This window comes from Perissodus microlepis, chromosome 17 (assembly GCF_051167445.1).
Source record: "Perissodus microlepis isolate ML-2025 ecotype Zambia chromosome 17, ASM5116744v1, whole genome shotgun sequence".
Classification (NCBI taxonomy): Eukaryota; Metazoa; Chordata; class Actinopteri; order Cichliformes; family Cichlidae; genus Perissodus; species Perissodus microlepis.
Window position 1 is genome coordinate 38,477,630 of NC_140477.1, and position 17,259 is coordinate 38,494,888.

Consider the following 17,259-nt stretch of genomic DNA (forward strand, 5'->3'; position numbering starts at 1 on the left):
ACTGGGCTTAAGCCCGGGTTGTTTTGTCAGAAGCCCGGGGTCTTTTGGAGTGTAATTTTTTCATAGTTAGATGCCTGGCTGACAACTGTATAAAGCAAAAAACTACACACAATATTCGAAGCACATAGTGCACACTGTGGGAATTTACGACTGTGCGTAAATCCCCCCTAATATTGGTATGACCCGAGCTCAGACACTAAGCGGGGGGGCAGCTGCTGCCTACGAGTGCACTGTTGGAGAAACGGAGCCAGGCAGACAGAGGAGAGCTGAAGTTTGACCAGGTACCAAAGCAAATCATTCGTACTGTACAAATAATGTAAATATGACGGTGTATCACGAAAGATTGATATCAAACTGATCACTTGACCCATATTACGTTACTTGCTCTTCAAGTGAATCAACAAATGGTGAAATGAAAAGCCGAACAACAACAATGCTGTTTCTTTAGAGAGTCTTAGCTTACATGTGTGTTTATTTCATATTTTCAGTTGTTTCCCTCCACGGCTAAATAAATCGGTTTCAGTAATGCACTGATATACAAGAATGGACATAAGGGGCTTCTTTCAAAGAAAAAACTCTGGTAGATGTTATTTTATATATTATGCTTTGTATGTTGTTCAGTATATTTCTATGCAAAACAAGAGGAACTTCAATACACAGCAGTATATTCACAGTTTAAACCAGATATTTACACTTTATGGAAAACACAAGAACATTTTCTTTTACTGTACAACATCAATTTAGAGTAAACTTGTTTTGTTTTGGATAAATAAATATTGAAATATCTTTTGAATTAGTTAAATGTCAGAATAAAGAGAGACAGAGCTTCTATTTTTATCACTTTCATCAAATGTAGGAGCACATGTACACTAAGTTTATTGTTAATTAATAAGAAATAAGAAACTCCAGACGTGTCATGATCCTGGGCCATATTGGCCCAGCATTCTTAGTTTTCTTGTATTTTTGTATTTTGCTCCTTATTTATGCCGTGGTTCCTAGGTTCTGTTAAGATGTTCCTTATTTGGTTACCTCTTGTGTGCTCCTGTGTATCTGTGAGCCCTCGTCTCTCCTTGTGTTTTATTCCATGTTTTCCCCAGCCCGTTATGTCTGTGTTCTCCCCGTGCTCTCTCTCCTCCTGTCTGAACCTCTGTGTACTTCCTGTTTTACTTTGACAGTCTCTCGTCAGTATGTGTCATGTTGTGTTCACTCCTGCCCTGTCTCGTTATGATTATCTGTGTCAGCTGTGTTCCCCGTGTGCTCCCACTTCCCTCGTTAACCCTCTGTGTATTTATGTGCATGTCTCCCTCAGTTCAGTGTCGCGTCGTCAATGTCTCCTCCCCGAACCTGCGTGTCTTTCTGTGTTCCCTCGGTCTTCTGTTAGTATTCCCAGTTTAGTTCTGTTTCGTTTTAAAGGCCTGCAATAAAGCAGTGATTTTGAGTTCAGTTCCTGTCTCCGTGAGTTTTGCGTTTGGGTCCTCATCTGCCTCCACACAGCCAGTTCATGACAAGACGATTCCATTCTGAGCTGAAGAAGCTTCTGATAGGTTAGTAGAGTCCATGTGAGTAAATTGGTGGCACACCTGTGGATGCATATAAGGTAAAACACAGAGCCTGTTTCTTTGAAATGGGAAAATCAAGAGATGTCAACCAAAACACCAGAAAAAGAATTGTGGAGCTCCATAAGTGTGGCTCAATTTTGAATACAATTTGGTGCCATTTACAATTAAGAAATACAGACAATTTCTCTCTTTACTCTTAAAGTTAACAAATGTGTTTTTTATATTTATCAATCTAAAAAAAATAAACATTTAGTCTGATTTGATGTTACAATTAAAAAAGTGTTTTATCTGAAGAGTTTGTAAATATCTGGTTTCAACTGTATATTTGATGATTGTCAGCACAAAGAGGGAGAGAGAGGAACAGAGAGAGAGGGAGAATGAGGACAGAACAGAGATGAACAAGAGCAGGTGAGACACATGTTAGTCAAATGGTTGTTTACCAAAAGTATCACCGTATCACAGGTCCTCATGTATCTGTACCTAGTGTTTCTTTTAAGGTTTGTTATTTTTCAAATTCTACATTTATTAAGTTTTGCAGCTTGTTTGCACAACAAGGATAAATAATAGTGAGTGTGTGTGTGTGTGTGTGCGCGTGTGTGAGTGTGTGTGTGTGCGTCTGTCAGTGTGTGTGTGTGTGTGTGTGTGTGTGCGTGTGGCAGCTCCAATTATAGAGCCAGCATTCCTCACTAGTTTGTCTCCTCTCCTTGCATCCTTGTTCCTGATGATGCCCCCCAACAGACTGCAGCAGCACGCTTGCCGCAGCAGACTGAGTGCTGCAGATGTCAAGTGACATTTCTTAAAGAGAGGCTCTGGCCCTTTTGAATTCTACTCTCTACCTGACAGTCCTGAATGTCTGACCATCAGTTTGTGCCCTGAAGTTCAAAAGCACTCCAGTTATACAGCAGCACCATGATCAGCAGCAAGTCGACTTCTCAATGAGTCCAAAAACAGATGAAGTGTTTGGAGTGGCCGAGTCAAAGTCTGGACTGAAATCAGACTGAGGTGCGTCAGCGTGACCTTAAAAATGTGTCTGAATTCCAACAATCTTCCAAATAAGAGTGGACCAAGATTCCTCCACAGTGATGTGAAAGACTCACTGAAGGACCACAAACACGTGACTGCAGTTCCTGCTGCAGAGGGTGGCATAACCAGTGATTAGGTTTAGGGGGCAGTTACTTTTGCACACAGGGCAGGTTTGGAGAGTGTTTTTCCCTTTATAAATGAAACCATCATTTCAACAATACTTTTTGTATTATCTTTATTATCTTTGTCTAGAATGGAAACAAGTTTTATCATGTAAAACATGTATCAAACAGACCTTCTTCTCAGCACTACACACCCACTCTCCTGTTGGCATATGTCTGCTGTTTCCTCTTCACCAGTGGATCAATGGATTCATGTAAATGTTGAAATGTGAATGACGGCCATGAGAATAATCTAAATGTACATCCACCACATGGTCAAATATTACTGAACTGGTGGTCCAAACCTCCACAGGATGCCTTTAAGCAGTCGGGATCTGTCTGTGGAACAGTTTCAAGGTTCATTTGTTTGGATCACCTGGAGAGTTTCCCTCCTGCAGGGTTTTCCTCTCTATCAGCAGTGCTTCCATCTGTGCAGCCCGTCCAGTTTTCCCACCAGAGGAGGCGACATTTCAGGGGTGGTTAATCATTTTTGATCTATTCGCACTGCAGCACAGACTCTACTCTCACCTTTCCATGTTTTAGACATGCTGTGCTGGATTCCCTGCTTCTTTCTGGGCTTTTTATTTTGGGGCTCAGCTCATGGGGTTCCCCAGACAAACGCCCGCCCCGACGTCACAGACCAGGAGCTGTTCTGGGGTTCTGACCAGTACGACTTTGCTATAGTGCTTCCTGCTGCTGGGTTGGAGTGTTTCTGGCACTTTGCTCACCGTGGAGAGAGATTTTACTTGAACTTCATGGTAAGAAGAAAACACTGTGTCAAGCTAAGTGAAGCCACCTGACATGTAGTCTGTTTTCCCACAAATCTGCAATGCACACTCACTCACCTGGAAAAAAGAAATATGTATGCAAAAATGCTCTTCATCGGTTACAGCTCAGCATTTAACAGCATCATCCCCTCAAAACTTGCCTGGGAGCTTGTTGACCTTGGGCTGGGAACATGTATCTGCAGATGGATTCTCTGCTTCCTCACAAACAGGCCCCAGGTGGTGAGAGTTGATAAGCAAACTTCCTCATCACTCATTTGAAACACAGGAACGCCACAGGGATGTGTGCTTAGCCCCCTCCTATGTTCCCTGTTCACACACCCCACACTTCACAGGATGCACACAGAAGCTGTCCTACAGTTTCTCAAGTAATCTCTGCACTGTGCATTTCATTTTTAGTATTATAAAAATGAAAATAAAAACTCTACTGTACTAACTGCCACCTTACTTCCTCTGTTTCATTAGTTAGATTTGTTCCAGCCGTGTTTCCACCTGTTTCTCATCCTCTCATTATCCTGTCTATTTAAGCCCTCAGTTTGTCTCTGCTCATGCTCACGTCATCGTCAATGCCTCGTGCGTGCGCCCTGTAGATGTTATTAGTCTCATCATTGAGACTCAACTCTTCAGTCGGTTTCAGCACCGTTCTCTGAAGGTCCCACCACAGCTTCTCAGTCAGGCTGAGGTCTGGACTGACTGGAGCATTGCACCACATTTCTTTTTCAGCCTTTCTTTTGGAGATTTGGCACTCTTCTTGGTATCATTGTCCTGTGGCTGATGGCCTCACATCTGACTCTAGAATACATTTGTATACAGAGGAGTTCATGGTTTACTGAGTCACTGCACGGGGCCCAGATCATCATCCGTCCACCACGGTGCTGACAGCTGGTCTGACGTGTTTCGTTTCGTCCAAACGTGCTGTGGTGCTTTATGGACAAACATTCAATTCAATTCAAAAGTTATTTTCCATAGCACATTTAAAAACAACAGATGACATGAACGCGACGCCCGTCACGCTCGTGTCCGCTCTGCTCCTCTCGTGAAGAGAAAAGCAGAACTAATATTATTGTGAAACGAGGCCGATTCTACCTGGGGCACAACACGCTGTCAGAGGACGCCCATCGCCATCACAGTCAAGGTAGGGATGATTTCTTATTGATTTATTTTTAATGTGTCTGCTCCAATAAGTCCAGTAGGTGGAGCTATAGCACAGGTGAATGGTTGTAGGTGAAGCTGTTGTGACGTTATTGCCTTGAAGACTGAAGCAAAGATCTGTTTCCAAAGTCTGTGTTTTTGCTACAGCTCCAAATGTTTCAAAGCTTAAGTTACATATATAGGGAAGTGTTTTTATACAAGATGGTGAATAGTTTTACATTTGTACTTTCAATAGTTTCTTGCATCACCTCTGAATGAAAATGTCAGCTGACAGCTGGTATCATGACCTTCTTTGCCCTCTGAGGAGAGACCTCTTCAAACATGTTACCGTCTGAGTGTGTCACCGCAGCCCCACAGAGCCTGCATGCTGCAACATGCAAACCTATTTCAGGGTTTTCAGTTTTATTCCTGCAGCACTTTATAGAAGCACATTTATAGCCTACTCTCAGAAAAATTATGGTTCTTAAATGGTTCTTCAGATGTCTTCGTGGTTCTTTAAAGAACCATCATACGTCAAAGAACCTTTTTATTTTGTAGATGGTTCTTTAGGTATTACAAATGGTTCTTTAAAGAACAAAAGGTTCTTCATCCTTAGCTAAGTTTGATGGTGTAAAATGGCATAAATATTTATTCACTATAATGAGGCTGTGAATTATACTGTGTGTTTTGTTTGTGTGCATGTGTGTGCGAAGGGGGAGGGCGGGTTACCCTTTAAGAGCAGATGATAGGAAACTGAATATTCAAATAAAAGTTAGAAATACTTGCTTGAAAATATACTGGTGGCAGGGGTGGGGGCCAAAGCCTAAAGACCCTACCCCCAACACCCCTAACCCCGCAAACCCATTGATCACAAATAATGTGGTAAATAATATGGAATTTATATGGACTATGGAGTTTATCATTAAGAAGTTTATGAATGTGATGAGTTAACAAACAGTAGACACAATGCACACATTCAAATACTCTACTTTAGTTTTAAATTTTAATAAAGTATTACTATTTTCTGCTTCAAGGCATTACTTTTGAGGTTATTGTATATATTAGAAAATATAGCATAATGATAATACTAGTTATTGTAAACTTTATAAACCACCCAGCAGTATGTAAAGTCAAATTATAAAATACAAGTAAATAACAATTGCACAACAGAATGTCAGTGTAATGAACACACACTTCGTTTTGACAAAGCACACTGCTTAGGTAAATGATCTGAGTACTTGTTCATCACTGAGCAATTTGTTAATGTGTTTCGAGCCAAATAAATGACAGGGGGAGAGAGAGAGAGAGAGTGACGTTAGAACACGTCAAACTATGGCAACCTCCCGAAACAGAGGGGAGGGGGGGTCAATCGTTGGGATGCGCATGCGCAGACAGATTGCGCGAGCTGCGGGCCTTGACCTTTCTAAGGGGGGAAAAAACTCTTTCTCACGGACGGTGACAGTGAAGCGGATAAAGTCTTCAGTACCTGCTGGTCTTTGAAGCTCTGGATTCTGGGACTGTTGGAAAAGGTAAAACATTTTCATTAAAACCTTTTTACTCTTTTGTTTTTGTTACTCGTCATTGCAGCTTGCTATTAATGTTGTGCTAACAATAACGGTTAGCTATGTTAGATACGTTAGCCGTAACGCAATTTAGTATCCGGTATACAGAACTGTTTTCCTAACAAAACCACTGTTATAATTAAGTGAAGGTGCTCCCAACTAATTTGAACCTTTGGCTTCTAAAATATGTGGATCTATTGCGTGCTGCGTACATAACGTAATGTCACTAGACCGATATTAAAATTGATAATATTGTTAAAGTCACTTAGGCTACGTTCACACTGCAGGCGAAAGCGCATCAAATCCGACTTTTTTGACCCTATGCGACCCATATCCGATCATGGTGTGACAGTGTGAACGGCACAAATCCGATATTTTCAAATCCGATCTGGGTCACTTTCGTATGTGGTCCTGAATCCGACACATATCCGATGTTTTAGAAAGCGACTGCTGTTTGATGGTCATGTCGCATTAAATCCGTCTTTTACGTCACTGACACAAGACAGACGCCAATTATCAGCGCCCGAGAAGACATCGCGAACGCTTCCTGGCCATCCAGTGTAGATGTCAGTGAAACTGCTGGGAAGACAACGTTGGAGAAACGTGAACATTTTATTTGTTCTGTATAATCTGCGGATTCTGACAGCAATCTGCAGCTATCCTTTGAAGCACCGCTCCTTTAAAACAGCAATAAGGATAATTATTAGGTTATCTACATTATTATGTAAATAACAAAATAACTTCAAGCAAAAATTGGGAAACGTAAAGTCCGAAGTCTTTATATTAAGGGCTATCAGTCAAACAATATTGTTTGGTCTGGGCCTAAACAGAGCGTTCACACTAGAGCGCGTTTGCTGTCGCATTTTATTTGTAGTGTGAACAAGCAGACAAAAAAAAAAAATCGGATTTGATCAAAAAATCGGAATTGAGCATTAAGACCTGCAGTGTGAACGTAGCCTAATATCGCGCCTGAAGCCTGTTTTGACATGAGCTCTGTGTCTGCTCTAGAAACTCAGAAATTCAGTAGAGCTGAGCCGTACAGTAAATACTCACATGAGCCTGTACTGAATTCTGTAAGAGCTGTATAAAACACAGCTATGCATAAGTGTTTTGAATGAATAGAAATGTGACACATGAGCCTCTCTTTAAGAAATGTCACTTGACATCTGCAGCACTCAGTCTGCTGCGGCAAGCGTGCTGCTGCAGTCTGTTGGGGGGCATCATCAGGAACAAGGATGCAAGGAGAGGAGACAAACTAGTGAGGAATGCTGGCTCTATAATTGGAGCTGCCACACGCACACACACACACACACACACACACATGCACACACACACACTCACTGACAGACGCACACACACACACACACACACACACACACACTATTATTTATCCTTGTTGTGCAAACAAGCTGCAAAACTTAATAAATGTAGAATTTGAAAAATAACAAACCTTAAAAGAAACACTAGGTACAGATACATGAGGACCTGTGATACGGTGATACTTTTGGTAAACAACCATTTGACTAACATGTGTCTCACCTGCTCTTGTTCATCTCTGTTCTGTCCTCATTCTCCCTCTCTCTCTGTTCCTCTCTCTCCCTCTTTGTGCTGACAATCATCAAATATACAGTTGAAACCAGATATTTACAAACTCTTCAGATAAAATACTTTTTTAATTGTAACATCAAATCAGACTAAATGTTTATTTTTTTAGATTGATAAATATAAAAAACACATTTGTTAACTTTAAGAGTAAAGAGAGAAATTGTCTGTATTTCTTAATTGTAAATGGCACCAAATTGTATTCAAAATTGAGCCACACTTATGGAGCTCCACAATTCTTTTTCTGGTGTTTTGGTTGACATCTCTTGATTTTCCCATTTCAAAGAAACAGGCTCTGTGTTTTACCTTATATGCATCCACAGGTGTGCCACCAATTTACTCACATGGACTCTACTAACCTATCAGAAGCTTCTTCAGCTCAGAATGGAATCGTCTTGTCATGAACTGGCTGTGTGGAGGCAGATGAGGACCCAAACGCAAAACTCACGGAGACAGGAACTGAACTCAAAATCACTGCTTTATTGCAGGCCTTTAAAACGAAACAGAACTAAACTGGGAATACTAACAGAAGACCGAGGGAACACAGAAAGACACGCAGGTTCGGGGAGGAGACATTGACGACGCGACACTGAACTGAGGGAGACATGCACATAAATACACAGAGGGTTAACGAGGGAAGTGGGAGCACACGGGGAACACAGCTGACACAGATAATCATAACGAGACAGGGCAGGAGTGAACACAACATGACACATACTGACGAGAGACTGTCAAAGTAAAACAGGAAGTACACAGAGGTTCAGACAGGAGGAGAGAGAGCACGGGGAGAACACAGACATAACGGGCTGGGGAAAACATGGAATAAAACACAAGGAGAGACGAGGGCTCACAGATACACAGGAGCACACAAGAGGTAACCAAATAAGGAACATCTTAACAGAACCTAGGAACCACGGCATAAATAAGGAGCAAAATACAAAAATACAAGAAAACTAAGAATGCTGGGCCAATATGGCCCAGGATCATGACACGTCTGGAGTTTCTTATTTCTTATTAATTAACAATAAACTTAGTGTACATGTGCTCCTACATTTGATGAAAGTGATAAAAATAGAAGCTCTGTCTCTCTTTATTCTGACATTTAACTAATTCAAAAGATATTTCAATATTTATTTATCCAAAACAAAACAAGTTTACTCTAAATTGATGTTGTACAGTAAAAGAAAATGTTCTTGTGTTTTCCATAAAGTGTAAATATCTGGTTTAAACTGTGAATATACTGCTGTGTATTGAAGTTCCTCTTGTTTTGCATAGAAATATACTGAACAACATACAAAGCATAATATATAAAATAACATCTACCAGAGTTTTTTCTTTGAAAGAAGCCCCTTATGTCCATTCTTGTATATCAGTGCATTACTGAAACCGATTTATTTAGCCGTGGAGGGAAACAACTGAAAATATGAAATAAACACACATGTAAGCTAAGACTCTCTAAAGAAACAGCATTGTTGTTGTTCGGCTTTTCATTTCACCATTTGTTGATTCACTTGAAGAGCAAGTAACGTAATATGGGTCAAGTGATCAGTTTGATATCAATCTTTCGTGATACACCGTCATATTTACATTATTTGTACAGTACGAATGATTTGCTTTGGTACCTGGTCAAACTTCAGCTCTCCTCTGTCTGCCTGGCTCCGTTTCTCCAACAGCGCACTCGTAGGCAGCAGCTGCCCCCCCGCTTAGTGTCTGAGCTCGGGTCATACCAATATTAGGGGGGATTTACGCACAGTCGTAAATTCCCACAGTGTGCACTATGTGCTTCGAATATTGTGTGTAGTTTTTTGCTTTATACAGTTGTCAGCCAGGCATCTAACTATGAAAAAATTACACTCCAAAAGACCCCGGGCTTCTGACAAAACAACCCGGGCTTAAGCCCAGTAAGCCACCCCCCCCCGCTCCGCCACTGATCACCACCAGCTGTTGCTAAAAGCACCTTTGTTAGATAGCAAAGTATTTACAAACTAGATAGCGAAAATTTCTGAAGAAATTTTAAGTGTGCCTATGCTACTGCCGGATTAGATGTCCGAAGACATCAGGATGTATGTGTTTGGAGCAAAAAACTGTTGAGTTTTAAGCAGAGAGTCATCAGCTGTTCCTGTACTCAGCTGTTAGGGCCGGTTGCTATAGTAACTCCTGTGTGTGGCAGGAGGGGATGGGACACACACACACTGCAGTTAGGGTCAGACACAGAGATGGGCAAACAGGAATTAAGCTCTGAAACAAATGCTTCCCAAGAGAAAACTTCCAGACTACAACATATTAAAATGCCTGTAGAGTGTATTATACTGACGTGGTAACAGTGTAAAGACACCCTTCGATGTTAAATTTGAGCTGAAAATTGAGAGCAGTTTTTGAATGGCATTTGTTTGATGGCATTTGTGAGAAAACCGTAAATCTGATCTCAATGAGGAAGACACTGGATGAAAGAAGACAACGATAGCTACGTTTTGATGTATAAATTATAGATGTAGGGCAAACGGTTTGGGTGGGACAGGACGAGAAAAACAAATTTTTTAAATTATTGTCCACACTCTAGTTTTATGGCAGTTGACAGTGGCGCGAACATTCCGTGAAAATCTTAATTTTCCTAAAACTTAAACTGCTCTTGTAAACCAACAGTAAAAGATATCGCAACGAGGATTTGGGCAATAAAAGTCCAAAATCTTGTGACCCGTTTAAAGTTTAAATGACGTTTCTACAACAAAGTATGGCTGAGCGGTAGGCCTTCAAAGTGGCCTGTGTTGGCGCCTTTTTTCGGGCCCTTCCCCATCGAAATGAATGGGGAAAATGGGGTCTTTTTTTGGGAATTTTGGGAAAACCGTGCGACGAATCTCTACCAAGAGTCATAATAATAAGAATAATAAATCTGTCGAATAGTAATAAGTGTGCCATTACATAGGCACACTTAATAATTCTCCCGTTCATTGATCTGAGCATGCGCAGAATGATCCACAGCGCTCCTTTGATCCTTTGATCTTCTCAAAGGATCATTGTGACGTCACGGCGACATCACATTCTCTGCCACACCCACCAAGTCCTTAAATAGAGGAGGTCCTTTAACAGTTTACATCAGAAGGAGCCAGTTGTTTTAGACAAAGCTGACCTTTGCATTGAAATCATTCAGAGATTTAACTTTTTTGAGCTTTAAACCTCCAAAGAAATGTCACAGGGAACGTCGAATAATCCATCTGGAAGCAGAGATCAGTCAGACTTGCTGCAGTATACGGCAGTTGAAGCTCTATGTAGAGTTAAGAGACAAATCACAGACGTCATTGAAGATAACGCAGAACTCGGGCAACAGAACACACAATTCAGGGAACAGAACGAAGAACTCAGGCAACAGAACAGACAACTCAGACAAGCGAACACACAACTCAGAAGAGAAGACAGAGCTGTCACAGAATTAAATCAACGATTCACACAATGCAGGCAACACAGCGCAGGACTCTGGCAAGTAAACACACAATACCGGCAAGTAAACACACAACTCTGGCAAGATAATATACAACTCAGTGAAGAACACACAAAACTCTGGCAAGAAAACACACAACTCCGGGAAGAAGACACAAAACTCAAGCAAAGAAACACAGAACTCAAGCAAAGAAACACACAATTGAGGCAAGAGAACGCAGAACTCAGAAAAACTTTGGAAAATCTTCTTCAACGGACAACAGAAAGAGAAGCTCCTAGACCTGAGGAGGCTGACAACCTTTCGTAGTCAGCAGCTGCTTTCTGGGTCACCTCTAAGATTTTTGGCTGAAGGGATCGCCTTCAGCCAAAAATCTGAAGGCGATCCCCGCTCTGTGGGGTCATGATTATTATCATGACGCTCTGTGGGGTCATGATTATTATCATGACGCTCTGTGGGCTCATGATTATTATCATGACGCTCTGTGGGGTCATGATTATTATCATGACCCCACAGAGCGGGGATCGCTTGCGTGTGCTTGCATGCACACGTCCCATCGACAATTGTGGATTGTGGTCCACATCCACAATTACAGCTCTACTGTAATTGTGGATGTGGACCAGTTACCCTTTAAAAACAGTAATGATCTTTTCCAGCCACAGTCCACCTTCATCCTGGCGTTGTTCCCGCTGGTGCAGGGTCCGCTCCTCAGCAAAGGGTTCTCCGTTTGGTTCTGTCCAAGGCGTCCTCAGGTGACGCGTTGATGGTCTTAATGTCTTCCTTGATTTTGTCCATCCACCGTTTTTTCGGTCTGCCTCGAGGCCGGCGTCCGTCTGGGTCGATCCTTAATAGTCGTTTTTGCTGAGTTCTCATCGCTTCGAATCACGTGTCCATACCACCACAGGCGGGATTCGAGCATCTTTTGAACTCGAGCCACAGTCCACCGACCTGTCATAAATACGCTGTGCTCTCCTTTATGTTTGATTTTATTTTGCCCCTCACCTCCCAACCAGTCATGGCAGAAGACCGCCCCTCCCTGAGCCTGGTTCTGCCAGAGGTTTCTTCCTGTTAAAAGGGAGTTTTTCCTCTCCACCGTTGCCAGAGTGCTTGCTCATAGGGGATCATTTGATTGTTGGGGTTGAATTTTTGGATTTCATTTCATTGGCTTGAACTGAAAAACCTAAAAATTCAGCTGAGGGGTTCACATAGTGGAGAGCACTACATTTGTTAACTGCACTTTTTTTATTTGTAGATTTTGTAGTTCTTCCTACTACAAAAACTACAAATGAAAACAAGGCAGTTAGCAGCAAATGAAAATAAATAAAACACATTACAAAAAAATCTGCTACTGCTCTGTGTGTTTACTTCAGTGTATGTTTTTGTGTTGGAAGATTATAGATTGTCCTGACGTGTCCACAGACGTGTGGATTTGTGTGCTGCTGTGTTCACTTGTGTGTTTTTGTGCACTCGGGAGGACGGTACCTGTCTCGTCGTCATCTCGTAGACAAATATTTGACGACGTCTAGAAGAGAAGTCTGAGTCGCCGTCCAAACGTCTGCCTGCAGCACAACCTCCGTCTCTCAGCGCTCGGCATGCACGCTGAATAAGAGCCCTCAGGTGAACTTCTCTCACCTGCATAAACACTTTGCATCGGTTTCTCGGCTGCAGGTCCATGAAGGCACTTTTGGAGGAATGTTATGGTCTGACCTTCATCCTTCAGCTCACTCTGAACTCTCTGAGCAGCTCTCTGGCGTCTCTGTGAGGACCTGCAGGAAGACTTCTCCAGACTTTTCCTTCTGTTGATGATGTTGATGACTCCACACTGTTTATGTCCTGCTGAGCTTTGTGCTCTGGGAATGCCAGACCATGACTGATAGTGTTATTGTCTTATATCTCACGTCACGGCTTATATCTGAAGTCCTGCTGGCAGAAATGCCCTTCAGTCAGAAAGGTTGATGGTCAGGATGAACCTGGACACTTCTTTGTACACGTGTGTCGTATCTTTTGAATGATAAGTACTGATAGAGACAGACGTGAGTCAGTATTTATATTTCTTGCAGCCTGTTAGCACTGTACCTCCTGCCTTTCCAAACGGCTCTTCTGTGTTTCTGTCTCATCGTTCTGCTGATGAACATTTGTCGCCCACCGTGATCTCAGCACGTCGTCCTGGTTCTGGAGAGCAGACGTGTGTTGATCTGAGTCCTGTGATTTCCAGTAGTGATTTATTCCCAAGACAAAATCAAATCGTCCTCTGCTGCCGTGTTTTTGCACAATAAAAATGATGCAGCTGTCAGAAACGGTCCGGCCCTGGTTATTGTCTCAGATACGACGCTCGTCTTATCCTGTCGGCTTCTGTCGGTTTCCTTCATTTACTTCTTGTTATTTTCCTGAAATGTGCTCCAGAGTGACAAAAATATCTGCTGGAGTTTATGCTGCACTAAAACCTCTGTGACATCGTTGCACTCACTGCTAACAGGAAAGCCAGAGGAGCAGACACATCCCAGCAAAACACTGATGCAGCTTTTTCACATTAAACTGAAGTGATATCAGATACAGTCCTGATTAAAGCTTTAAGACCACTTGAAAAATGGCAAAAATCATATTTTGCATGGTTGGATCTTAACAAATGTTGTTACTAAGAAAATGTTTTATTCACAAATGCAGACATTTCAAAGCTAAACGACATGTTTTTGAAAATGAGAAGTGACATTAAGTGTATTCATTGTTAATCACAGAATCATAATTCATACATGATTTCATTGATAGTTAATCATGTTTAACTGCTCAGCACTGATCAGAATATAACCAGGAATAAGTTTAAGCTGTATGATAGATCAGAAAATATAATATAGACGAGCTTCACACAGTCTGTGTGTGTGCATGTGCGTGTGTGTGTGTGTGTGTGTGTGTGTGCGTGTGGCAGCTCCAATTATAGAGCCAGCATTCCTCACTAGTTTGTCTCCTCTCCTTGCATCCTTGTTTCTGATGATGCCCCCCCAGCAGACTGCAGCAGCACGCTTTCGGTGGTGTCGAGCCAAACGGACTTTAACGTGTGTTTGAACGAGCTGACGGTTCACTCGTTAAGCTGAAAGAAAGATGCTTTAATCACAGCAGTCACACATGTGTCCACTGGACCATCTGGGAACTCTTCTTGTTTACACTCGTAATAACACAAACACTAAATCCTCCTTCTCTGGTGCTGTTGTGTAGCAGTGTGTACACCTGAGACTGTCACCTGTCTGTCTGTCCTGCACTCTCTCTCTGTTTCTTTCTCTCTGATTGTGGAATAAAAGTATGAACATGTGTTTATAAGTTACACTTGTGTTTGAATCCTGCAGCTTCTCACACATTTGATTTCCATGTGTGACGACTGCAAGTGTCCAGAGTGAGGACAGACTGAGGGACCCACTGCTGCACATCATCTGTGAGGCTTTGCAGCCCTGATGATCCACCAGGACAAACTCAGCAGTGTGTGAGGGAGAGGAGGAGGAAGAGCCAGCAGCAGCTGACAGATGGAGAGAATAGACAGACTGTTCCCTGTTTGTGAAGGACTGCTAGGAAAGTTTAACATCACTGTCTGTCCTGAATCAGTCTTATTAGGTAATGTTCAAATAATGTGATCATCCAGTGTTTTCAGTGTGGGAGAAAGTACTCAGGGCCTTCAAGTTACACACTATGAAAGGCAGCAACAAGTTTAATGTTCAGAAACCTAAAGTCTGTATCAGCAGCAGAATGGAGCTAAAAATAAATGTTTGTTTCAGTTCTACGAAGCTTTGAGTATTTTGGATCAGTAGCTGCTGTGTTTGTTGCATCATATTGCTGTAATTGTTTATATGCTTTATATATTCTGAGCTAAGTTGATCTATAGTGTTACATCATATTCCATAAGGATGTTATGTGTTTGTAGACTTTCTGCCCAGTTTGACCCATTTAGCAGAAGTCAGCCTGTTTAAGGCTCTGATATCTATTCTGTGTGACTTAAAGCAGTTATGACATGGTCTGATTTTCTCCCCCAATAAAGGAATATTTCATATATCAGTCGACTCTTCATTCTATCAGACACAGTTATCACAGCTCGTACATTTGCTTTTTACACATATGTGTAAGCATTGAGCCAAATTTAGTAATGCCAACAAATTAAACAAACAATATTTGTTACATAATACATCTATAGATACACTGTCAAAGATACTTGTCTTTGAGTGAAGATTTAGTCAAGTCAAGTTTATTTATAAAGCACATTTAAAAACAACCGAGGCTGACCAAAGTGCTGTACAATAAAATACAAATATAAAATACAATAAAACACAAATACATAAAACACCTCACTGATAAAACAATAGATTAAAACAATAAGTTAAACCTTGCTAAAGGCCAATGAGAAGAGGTGAGTTTTAAGAGCAGTTTTAAAGGTTCCTAGGCTTGTGGAGAATCTGATGTGAGGAGGTAAACTGTTCCACAGTCTGGGTGCAGCCACAGCAAAAGCCCTCTCTCCCCTAGTCTTTAGTCTGTACCTGGGAACATCTAAAAGCATCAGGTCTGCTGACCTCAAAGATCTCCTGGGGCGGTAAATGCTAAGAAGCTCCGCCAGGTAAGGAGGTGCAGTACCGTTAAGAACCTTAAAAACCAGCAGTAAAATTTTAAAATCAATCCTAAAAGCAACTGGGAGCCAGTGGAGAGAGCAGAGGACCGGAGTGATGTGGTCTCTCTTTTTGGAGCCGGTCAGCATGCGAGCAGCAGCGTTCTGCACCAGTTGGAGGCGATGCAGACAGGAACGATCTAAACCAGCATAAAGGGAGTTACAGTAGTCCAGCCGTGAAGTAATAAAAGCATGGACCACCCTTTCTAGATCGTTCCTGGACAGGTAGGACTTGACTTTAGCTAAAATACGTAGATGATAAAAAGATCCCTTGACTACGGAGCTGATTTGTTTATCAAATTTAAAAGCACTGTCAAAAGTAACACCGAGGCTCTTAATGGAGGAAGTACATTCGGAAGTTAGGGGTCCCATAAAATCAAGGGAAAGGTTGGGGTCTTTAGGAAGCCCAAACACAAGGACTTCATTTAAGGTGATAGGAAATATAAATAACTGCAACTTGAATCTCTGACCCAGAGTTCAAGCTCACTGCTGTAATATATCCTGTAATATATATATATCATAATAATCTGACAATACTATAATATTGGCCATATTATATTTACATTACCACAGTGAGATGACTTTAGTCTCATGAACAACATCAGCTAATTGTTATTTACTAACTAATCTTAAATGAGTGTTCAGCACAGAAATGAAGCCCAACAATCATGTTTTACAGTCCTGTGGTCTCAGCCTCAGATACTCAACTAATCAAAGTGATGTCATGACAAAAATGAATGACCAACAAAACATTTTTCTCCTTCATTTCTGTCAAACAAAGCCGTATGACACGTTTCTCGCGGTTAGTATCATGGTTGCTAGGCAACCTGAACAGCACGACGAAGGCTAGACCGTCCCGTTCAGGTTGCTAGGCAACCTGAACAGCACGACGAAGGCTAGACCGTCCCATTTCACAAGCCTCTCACTTCCGCACTTCTCGTACTTATAGTACGCACCGTACGTAGTACGCGTGCGGTCGCTGGATTGGGACACAGCCTGGGCCTGCCAGAGTCAGAAATGAGGATAAAACAGGAAGTTTGACAGCAGTGAGTTCCTGCAGCGACCTCTCGTTTCTCTCCTCAGTGCTGCACGTTCGTGAACGTGAGCCCGGACGCGAAGGACGCGGTGGAAACTCTGAGCGCGCTGCAGTTCGGCTCCACCATACGGCAGGTGTCGCTCGGCAACGCGACGCAGAAAAACAACAGAAACGCCAAGTAGGACAGATGTTTCAGGCACGAGAAGTCCCTGGACTTTTTGAGGGGACAACAACAACAACAATAATAACAATGTGCAGTAAAACATACACTCATTCGTTTCATTTATCAAGTTCCTGTGTTGTGTTGTTTGTGTTGGGAGTGAGCTGG

The 17,259-nt window shown here is 42.0% G+C and overlaps 2 long non-coding RNA genes across 2 annotated transcripts; one reads left to right on the forward strand and one right to left on the reverse strand.

Annotated features, from left to right (window-relative positions):
• The first annotated feature begins 881 nt into the window (after positions 1-881).
• Positions 882-4,379, forward strand: LOC146370104 (uncharacterized). The gene is made up of 3 exons (XR_014797382.1): positions 882-1,544; positions 1,899-1,967; positions 2,298-4,379. It is a non-coding gene; the product is annotated as an uncharacterized LOC146370104 (long non-coding RNA).
• Positions 4,380-7,357: 2,978 nt separating this feature from the next.
• On the reverse strand, positions 7,358-8,848 carry LOC146370105 (uncharacterized). Its single transcript, XR_014797405.1, has 3 exons — positions 8,183-8,848; positions 7,761-7,829; positions 7,358-7,428 (listed from the first exon to the last, which is right to left on the reverse strand). It is a non-coding gene; the product is annotated as an uncharacterized LOC146370105 (long non-coding RNA).
• Positions 8,849-17,259: the final 8,411 nt, after the last annotated feature.